At 44.8% G+C, this 9,306-nt stretch overlaps 1 pseudogene; it reads left to right on the top strand.

Moving 5' to 3' along the window:
* Nucleotides 1–5,509: 5,509 nt before the first annotated feature.
* LOC124105028 (C2 domain-containing protein 2-like) lies at nucleotides 5,510–8,880 on the top strand (annotated as a pseudogene).
* The last annotated feature ends 426 nt before the right edge of the window (nucleotides 8,881–9,306 follow it).

Here is a 9,306-nt window from a genome sequence, read left to right as displayed (position 1 = left end):
GGATCCTCATCTCTCTGCTTTGGCAATTTTCTGCTTTCCCAAGTGGACAGGCTGTGAGAAGAGGAAATCTGGACTGGAAGGAAGAGCAAGGCCCAGAAGGGACCAGTCCTGACCTGTCCCCCTACCCAGGAAACTCCCAAATTTTGAACAGATCACTTTCCCTTGTGGGAACATATCCTGTCTGATTGCCTTTCCCCCTGGAAATCTAAGGGACAAACAAGGACTAGAGCCAGGAGACTTGTTCTTGTGACCCCAGGCCGGCTCCTTGGCCCTTTTAAGTCCCGACTTCTTCCAGGTAACATAACTAGAGCTATATGTATGTGTAAAGGTCACTAGGCTTCAAGTCATAATCTGAGTGCCCTGGTCTTGGCTTTTCCACCAATTGTCAACTCATCTTTTCTGGAATTCAAGAGACAGTGTTATACAGGCTTATTAATATACCCTTCAGAAATCTGTCATCTCTGCTTGAAAGATTTGCTTCCTTTTGCATTTGTGTCAGAGTTAAAGGGGCTTCTCCAGGCTTGTAGTCTGGGAACCAGGGCAGAGAGAGGCCTAGGGTGGAATGGGGTGAACAACTTAGTCTCTGCTGTCCCCTTCCTCTAAGCTAGTGGTTGGTACTGGGAGGGCATGGGCTTCTTGTCTGTGGCACCACTTAAGATGACCCCATGCCACTCTACCTTCTTCCTTGGCTAAAACATGTAATATTTTTCTCAAACATTTCACTCTGAACTCATCATGCCAAACCACTGGACAGTTACCGCACAAATAGTTCTGTCCAGAAGGGGACACAGGGCTGTTGACCCCTTCCCTATGACTCAACATGGCATAGACAGAAGCCATTACCTCTAATGAGGAAAAAAAAAAGTGAATTAGAAAGCAGTAGACATATCAATAGGAAGAAGCCATTAGCACACAAAGAATGTACATGAGACAAAATAGCCATTCTCTGTATGGATTGATTTTTTTTTTCCAGAAAGAAAACTTTTCTTTCTTACCATGTAAATTAAAAACATGGTATCTTTGATCAGATAAAACCTTTTTGAAGACAGCATGTTGGTAATGATGGAGGTGACCTGAGATGCCTGCCCTCTTGGCCTAAGCTGGCAGGGACTAGCTGGTGGTACAGGCTCCCTGAGCAGCAAGGCCTGATTGCTCTCCTTATCTCTGATACATCTGTTATTATTAGGAAGGCTGTGGCCCTTGAGGCTGGCATGGTTACTACAGGCCATATGACTCATCATTCTCTTTTGATTTGTATAGGAGGGAACCGTCTGGTGACAAGATTGCCTACCACAAGGGTCTGGGGTTCCGCTTCATGTCAGTTTAACTCTGGTGAACCACCTCCATGCTGATGCTCCTTCTTGTCCACCAGGATCCATTGAATAACTGTCATGATGTTCTGGGCTTATTATCCATTCACAGTCTGCTTGTGACTGATCCCTGGATCTGGGCAGTGGCAAGGAATCTTCCTGCCCTCTGCCTTTTTTATTAGAGTGTAGTGACTGCAGAAAGTGAGTCTTCCTTTTCTCAATATAGCCTTCTAAAGGATCTAACTTTTCTCTGGCAGGGAGGGGAGGGACTTCCCTCTCAGGAGGCTCCTCCTTCTCCACCTCTGTCTTCTTGGGACTGGGACTGTTCTTTGATTTCCAGCATTGCCATACCAGAGCAGGGATCTCCTGAGGCCACAACTCCACTCTCCTCCCATGGCTCATACCTGGCCTCTATCAAGCCTGGACTGGGCTTGAGGCTGTCCCTTGCTTATCCTGTGATAATCTTCCTGTGCTGGGTTCTGCCTGAGAGACTTTAAGTGTAAGGCTGAGAAGGCAGGGGGTCCTCCTGTGTAGCTGGAGGGACCACTGAGGGCTCATGGCCTCAGTGGGATTCCTGTCCTGGACTTGTGCGTCTCTGCAGGTGAGGGACCAGGGAGGGGACTCTGCAGGGTGGGAACTGACAATTTTTAAATCACCTTCTCTCCTGGACCTTTCCAAGGAAGTCCTTCTGGGAAACTGGTAACCTTGGCAATAGAGTTGGACCTGGAGTCACAGGGGACCAAGAGAAAGTCTGATTGTGGAAGAGGCAAGGGTGGTCTCTCACCAAGTCATGAGTCATGGGATCAAGGGCCTGGAGGTGTGGACTCAACCTGTGTCTCACTCAAGACCTCATAATATTTGTTTCTAGCATCAAGAGAGTTCCCAGATCAAGGAAGGAAAGATTCTGGGAGATGTTCATCTGAGATTGATGATCCTTGGAGTATGCTAGATTGCTGGAGTTTTTTTCTTCTTTTTTATGGGTGTTGGACTTTGGGAAAGCATACTTGGCATTAAGACAGGATCCACGCACATATGTGGGGATTATGCCCTCATTGATCTACATCAACTTTCTGCTCAGATGGTCTTGCAGGCTTTTTTTCCAGAAGTTTCTTGTTTGAACCCATAATATGTCACTTCTTAAGTCACACTTCCCTGGCCTCATCAAGTCACTTCCTGAATCTTCCTTTTCATTTTCCAGAACTTTTACTGAGGTGCCTCTTGAATTCCAGGATAGATCTTCCGGGTCCCTCTCTAGGTCTTGCTCTGGTCCCTTGAGGAATCTTTCAGAGCACCTGGACCTCACCTTCTGCACACCTTTGCTGCTTTCACAAACAAGTTCTGAGGGCCGGGCAGCCAGGAAGGGGCCATGCTTATTTTTGGCCTGGCACAAAAAACTCTACCTTGGCAATTTGCCCTGAGGCTGTGTCAAGTCCTGGGATGCTTGAAATCTGCAGGGAGGGCCATGCTGGTGTGCATCTGTGATGAACCTCCCTAGACTGTGTTGCTCTGGTCACTCCTGGAGCTTGGTGCTGTTAGAATCCCTAGGAAGGATGGAGGCAGACTTGAGGATTAGGGAGGGTTGATTGCCCTGGTGATGACTGAGAGCTGATTGGCTGTTGGCTCCCTGAGATTTTTGGTGCAAAGGGAGTAAAACCTTCCTCTGTTTCTGTTGATTCTGCAACTGCCATTCCACATGCTGATTTTCAGTTGGACTGAGAGGCCATACCTCCTCCTGGGATGTAGAGCAAATTGTTTTCTGTGTCCTCTTCTGGGGTTGAGAAGAAGGTGGTAGGTTTGGGAGAGAAGATGTGAGGTAGGTGTGGTTCTGGACCTGATACACAGGTGGGGCCAGTATTTGGGTTAAAAATTGAGACTGCGCTACATAGTTGGGCAAGGGCTGGTTCTGGGAAAGCTGTGGAGATTCTTCAGCCTAAGATTGAACTGGGGAAGAATCAGAGACTTTTGTTAATTGTAACAGCTTTAAATTGTGCAGAGGAAGACCTCAGAAACGCAGGCAGTATCCACCAGGGACTCACTGTGCAGAGAGGGCAGGCCCCAGAACAGCTGGCTACATTTATGCTCTAAGAATCCACCAAGGCCTTGTGGTAAGAGAAATGCTGAGAACCAGGAAGCTGTCCTGGTTTCTCTTTTGTGTTCCAGAGGGGTGTGCAGTGGTGTCTCTCTTGCCCCCTAGTGACTTCAGCATTTGTCCTTGGTTTGAAAGAGGATCCATTCTTAGTGTTTTCCTTTCACATTTTTGGTTCTGCTCTTTTGGTGATTAGCATCTCCAACAGTTTCTAGACATCAGGGTTGATGAAAAGAAGCCCTTAATCTCTACTTGCTGGTGTGTAGGGTCTCCCTAGAGTGTGGGGTTTGGTATATTTTATAAAATATATGATAATTTGTTTTGAATTATAGTCCCCTCATTATGCTGTAAAGTACTCAAACTTATTATTTTGTCTATTTGGGTATGCATTGACAAATTATGTTTGTTTGTTTTTTTTTTGTACCAGAAATTGAACCCAGCCCCCTTAACCACTGAGTCACATCCCCAGCCCTTTTCATTTTTTTTTTTGTTTGTTTGTTTTATTTTGAGGCAGGTTCTCACTGAGATGCTTAGGACTTCCCTAAGTTGCTAAGGCAGGCTTTGAACTTGCAATTCTCCTGTCTCAGCCTCCCAAGCTGCTGGGTTTAAAGATGAGTGCCACTGTACCTTGTGACAATTAACTTTTTTTTTTTAATATAAGTATAGTCAGAAGAAAAAGTGCCAAGAGTTTAAGATTTTAAGCCTATTTCTACAATTACGCCACTTAATTTTGATACATTGCTTGATATTTTACAAAATGTGGGGTTCCCTGTGGAACCTAGGGACATGCAGTTTGCTTGATCAGGGCCATATTTTAAGATGTGAACTTGGCATGCAATTTTAAAGGACTTGTGTGAGAGCTGCTTCTTACTTTTAGCATTTCCTTTTAGGAAAATATTACAGTTTGCATCTGGAATGTCCCCCAAAGACTCTAGTGGTAGGTGCTTGGTCCCCAGTTGGTGGCACTGTTGGGAGGTAGTGGAGAATTGAGGAAGTTGAGCCCCCTTGGAAGTGGGTCATTTGGGGTGTGCCTCTGAAGATTTATTTTGTCCCTGGTGCTTCTCTCTTTCTCTCTGTTTCCTGACCATGAGGTAAACAGCTTTATTCTGCCATACCTTCTGGCCTTAATGTTCTCCCTCACCAGAGTCCCAGAACCAATGGAGCCCTGTGACTATGGATGAAAACCTCTGAAGTCATTAGCCCATCTGTTTTTCTCAGGTATTTTATCACAGTAACAGAAAGCTGAATAATTCAGAAAAGAAAGTATTTGACATTTTGGATTATTGGATGAGCTGTGAGTGCAGAAATGTGAATTTCTGGATACATCATAAAATTGATTTAAGCAACCACTATGTAATTTTTATGTGACATACCTCGTTTAGGGAAAAAGGTAGAGACCACAATGATTTTAATTAATGAAATACTTTTAAAAGACATTATTTCCCTGAATTTTTAATGGCTTTGTTTTTCCTATTTTTCCTGATGCTTATAAAAAGAAACAATGATTTTAATTATTGAAATACTTTTAAAAGACATTATTTCCCTGAATTTTTAATGGCTTTGTTTTTCCTATTTTTCCTGATGCTCATTAAATCTTAGGGTAGATGTTGCCAGATAAAGATAGAGGAACTGAAGCTTATATGAAAATGGGACGGCATAAAAGAGACCAAAAACAAAAAAAGCAAACTAGTTTGGCACAAAGTTCACATATCCAGACTAGATCTACTAATTTTACATCCTTTAAGACCTCCAAACATTGCTAAGCAGAGGGTAAACACAGCAACAGCATTATCCCAAAGTAGTGTGCTGTCATTATACACTATGAGGTAGTGTTGTACTTTGGATATATTAGAGTTGGGATCTGCAATGTCTTACAAAGGCCCATGAGGTAAAGGCTTGGTTCCCAGGGTGGTGCTCTTGGGAGCTGCTGTAACACCTGTTAGATATTGGAGCTAGTGGGAAGTCTTCAGGTTATCAGGGGATTTTAAGACCCCATTCTCTACCTCTCTCTCTTTTCTTCCTGGCTTTGAGACTAGTAGTTTTGCTTGGCCATACCCTCCTTCTGCAATATGTTGTCCAATACCAGAGACAAAAAAAATTGGTCTGATCAATCATGGATTCCAAAACTGTGAGCCAGAATACACCTTTTCTCTTTATTGGTTAGTTATGTCAGGTATTTATTATAGTGGTGGGAATTTGACTAATACCCTCCAGCACCAATGTTCTTAATGAGCTAAAAAAGCTTTGTAGTCTAGATATAATACGAGGTACCTAATTCAGCAGGAGGGGCTCTCAAAGTGTGGGAGCTGGGACTGCACTTCCACTTCTGAATGTGTCAAGAGTGATACCCATGCCCATGACCCTCTATTTTCCCCATTCTCCATCATCTTCTCTAATAAGTCTCCCTGCTACTTACATATCTTTTTTCATCCCTAGATTTCACATATGAGAGAAATTGTAGAATACTTGTCTTTCTGTGTCTGGATTATTTTACTTAATATTATGATCTCCATTCCATTTATTTTTCTACGAGTGACATGATTTTATTGTTCTTTATGGCTGGATAATACTCCACTCTGTGTGTGTGTGTATGTGTGTGTATGTGTGTGTGTGTCTGTGTATGTGTGTGTATCACATTTTCTTTATTCATTCGTCCATTGACAGACACACCTGGTCTGATTCCAAAACTTGTCTATTGTGCTGCACTTTACAAGAAACAATAAACTATAGGGTAGTATGCTCACTTTAATCCTTTCAAAAAATGCCATAGCTATATCATAAGTAGTATTATATTTAGTATCCTGAGAACCTTTATCTGGATTTCCATAGGGCTGTACTAATTTCAGTTCTCACTAGTAGTGTGTGAGTGTTCCATTTCCCCCCCATATCTTCACCAGCATTCATTTCTTCTTTTGCATTCTTGATGATTGCCATCTGACTGGGTGAGATGGAATCTCAATGTAGTGTTGAATTGCATTCTCCTGATGGTTAAATATGTTGAACTTTTTTTCATATAATTATTGTCCATTTGTGCTTCTTTTGAGAAGTGTCTGTTCAGTTAATTTGCCCATTTATTGATTGGGCTGTTTGATTTTCTTGTGTTAAATTTTTTGCATTCTATATATATTCTGGATATCCATTCCCCAACCCCAGCAGTGGGCAGAGCCTGAAGAAGATCAGTGCTGGGAGTCCTACACACTGCTTTCTTGGATCCTGATACTGAACAGCTGAAGGTACCAGGGGCAGGTAATCTAGATGACTGCCCTGAACCATGAGGCCAAAAGGAAAGGGAGGGCCCCCCGCAGGTGTTCTTCTAGCAGGACCTGTGGTTGCAGCTCTAGGAGCTGGCAGTTGGAGAAGTCTCCAGCATGGTCCAGTCAGCCCAGGAGAAGGTGGTGGCCTATCATGTGGTGGGAAAGACACTTCAGTTCAGGGCACAGTGCCCTGAGTGGTGGGCTCAGTACATCAGCTGTATGACATACAGCTCTCCCTGGCTCATCTACAGCTGGAGCTACACATGAAAGAAGAAAAAGAAGACATCCAGATTAGGTGGTCGTGCATCCATGTGCCAGAAGTGACAATTAAGATCCAGCCCAAAGCACCAGGGGAGGGCCAGGTGGGTGAGACAAACGCAGTATCTGAAACCCTCAAGGATATTTTGAACCACCTTGTGGGTTCTGCCTTTCTGTCGTGGTTCTGAGCACCAAGCCCACAGTCATAAAGTAAGCTCAGCTCTACAGCGCACTTCATCTACTGCTCAAGAATCCTGTCCTCCTAAACCTCATGAACTAAAACCACAGATGAAGAACATCTGCACCTCGCTGCTAAATGATCCTGGTATTTGGGCAGCGTTAACCGTGTGTGCATTGCCCAGCTGAATGATCCTGTTGAGAGGTTTACCAGCACCCTAGCCAAGAATACTACTCACCTCATTTGGGAGGAAGAGTTCACCTTTGAGTAGAACATAAAGTCCAAGGATTTACACCTGCAGATTACAGAGGACTGGCAGTCCTCAGAAGGTCTGTTGGCCCTGATCACTGTGCTCTCAACCTGTTCTAGAAGCAGCCATCCAGGCTGTAGATCTTCTTTCTGATCAGTGGGCCCATGCTCAGCAGATCAACACTGGGCTCTGTCACTGCAGAGTTTTCTTACATAGAACCCAGTGAACTGAAATCCTGGCAAATCCCTTCCCCTGTTGCTGCTGCCAAGATAGGAAAGGATTGCATAGTGATGCCGCATGGGATTGTGGTCACTACTGTCACTACAGTGAAGATGAAGCCTTACTATGATGTGGGGAGGGTGTCCCGGCTGAGTTCTGAGTCTCCCCTGAAGACACCCATCAAGGTGAAAGTCATTAAGAAGGACATCTTCATCCAGACCATCTCATGCCATGGTGCACTTGTCAGGAAGATGTTCTCTTCTTCAGATGTGGAACTGCTGGTGTTGAATGGCTTTGGTCAGGTCACTGAAGTTGCCATTCTGCAACTCATTGACTCTTCAAAGCTGAAACTCAAGTCATCATGGAAGAACAACACTATCATCATTTCAAGGATCTCCAAGACCTCACTCTCTCAGGTCCACAGCACTGCCCCGATGTAGGACTATGCATCCTCTGTGGACAGAACCCACTAGGATGCACATCTGGCCCCCCAGATGCAGCTGTGGCCTCTGTTCACTGGTGGAAGACAAGCCAATACAGTTCCCAGCTGCCCTCGAGCCCCAGGAGAAGGTACTGAACCCCTAGGACTTGGAGAAGAATCCCCTGGCAGCAACATGAGGTGTCCCACTACCACTTGATTGATGGGACGAGCTGTCTGAGAGCTCCCTGAGCATCTCAGAGCTATGCACTACCAAGAATCCTAAAGGAGGAATTTTAAGGTGGGATGCCAAGCTGTTTTTCCTCCAGTGGCACCAGCAGAAATATTCCGGCATGAGCCAGTCACACAGTGACCTCATGTTCCTATAGCAACATGAAGGCACCTGGAAGAAGGGGGCGACCCTCACTTAGCTGCTGAACAAGAAGCTACTTACTGTCCAGGCACTAGGACGAGAGCACCATGAATGCCATGAATAGGGCCCTGTGGAGCCCTGCCTGCCTCCTTCCCTGCAGCTGGAGTACAGGCACCTAAGACAGCACCCTCACCAGGACAGAGCAGGCATTCTGGCTGCTACCATATGCCCACTCCTCCAGCATGGTTTTCCCCAACAATCTAGTTTTTGAAAGGGAAAGAACAATCTAAGTCTCCAGCTGGAGGCTTCCTCCAAAGAGAACTGACAAAGCCCAATTTGCCACCAGAATCTCAGTGGAACCTGCAGCCCCCACCTAAGCATTGAGGTAACAGTTAGGAGAAGAGTTCCTTGCAAGAGAAATACCATGCTCAGCAGTGACTGGGAGGGAAGCTGGGGATTCAATTTTACCCACACAGCTCTCTAGCAGCACATGTTTGGGGCCCATGCCTGGACCGTGTCATGGGGAAGTGTGCCCCTCTGGGCTGTCACTATGAACAGAGTGGATGCTCACCTCTCCTAATTTATTTCTTAGGAGTAAAAAGTACACCTGGCCCTGAGGACAGACCGGATTTTTTTTTTTTTAGAATTTAACTTTATTTATTTATTTGTTGTTTGTTTGTATGTGATGTTGAGGATCGAACCCAGGGCCTCACCTGCCTTAGGCAAGTGATCTACTACTGAGCCATAACCCCAGCCCCAACAGGCAGGAATTTTGATAAAGAAATTATGATAGCAGTTGAAATGCTTTGACAAATATAGGAAGGCATTTGCCTTTGCCCTTAGCCATAGAATTTGAACAGTTATGCAAGCACTAGGTATGTCCTATGCATATTATACTGAACATTTTCCCATGGTTACTTTGAGCCTACTTTCCAGTAGATATAATATAAATGCTGATAT

This window comes from Marmota monax, unplaced genomic scaffold (assembly GCF_021218885.2).
Source record: "Marmota monax isolate L192 unplaced genomic scaffold, Marmota_monax_Labrador192_F-V1.1 WCK01_AAM20220418_F8-fsc00608, whole genome shotgun sequence".
Taxonomy (NCBI): domain Eukaryota; kingdom Metazoa; phylum Chordata; class Mammalia; order Rodentia; family Sciuridae; genus Marmota; species Marmota monax.
This window is presented reverse-complemented; position numbering and strand designations above follow the sequence as displayed.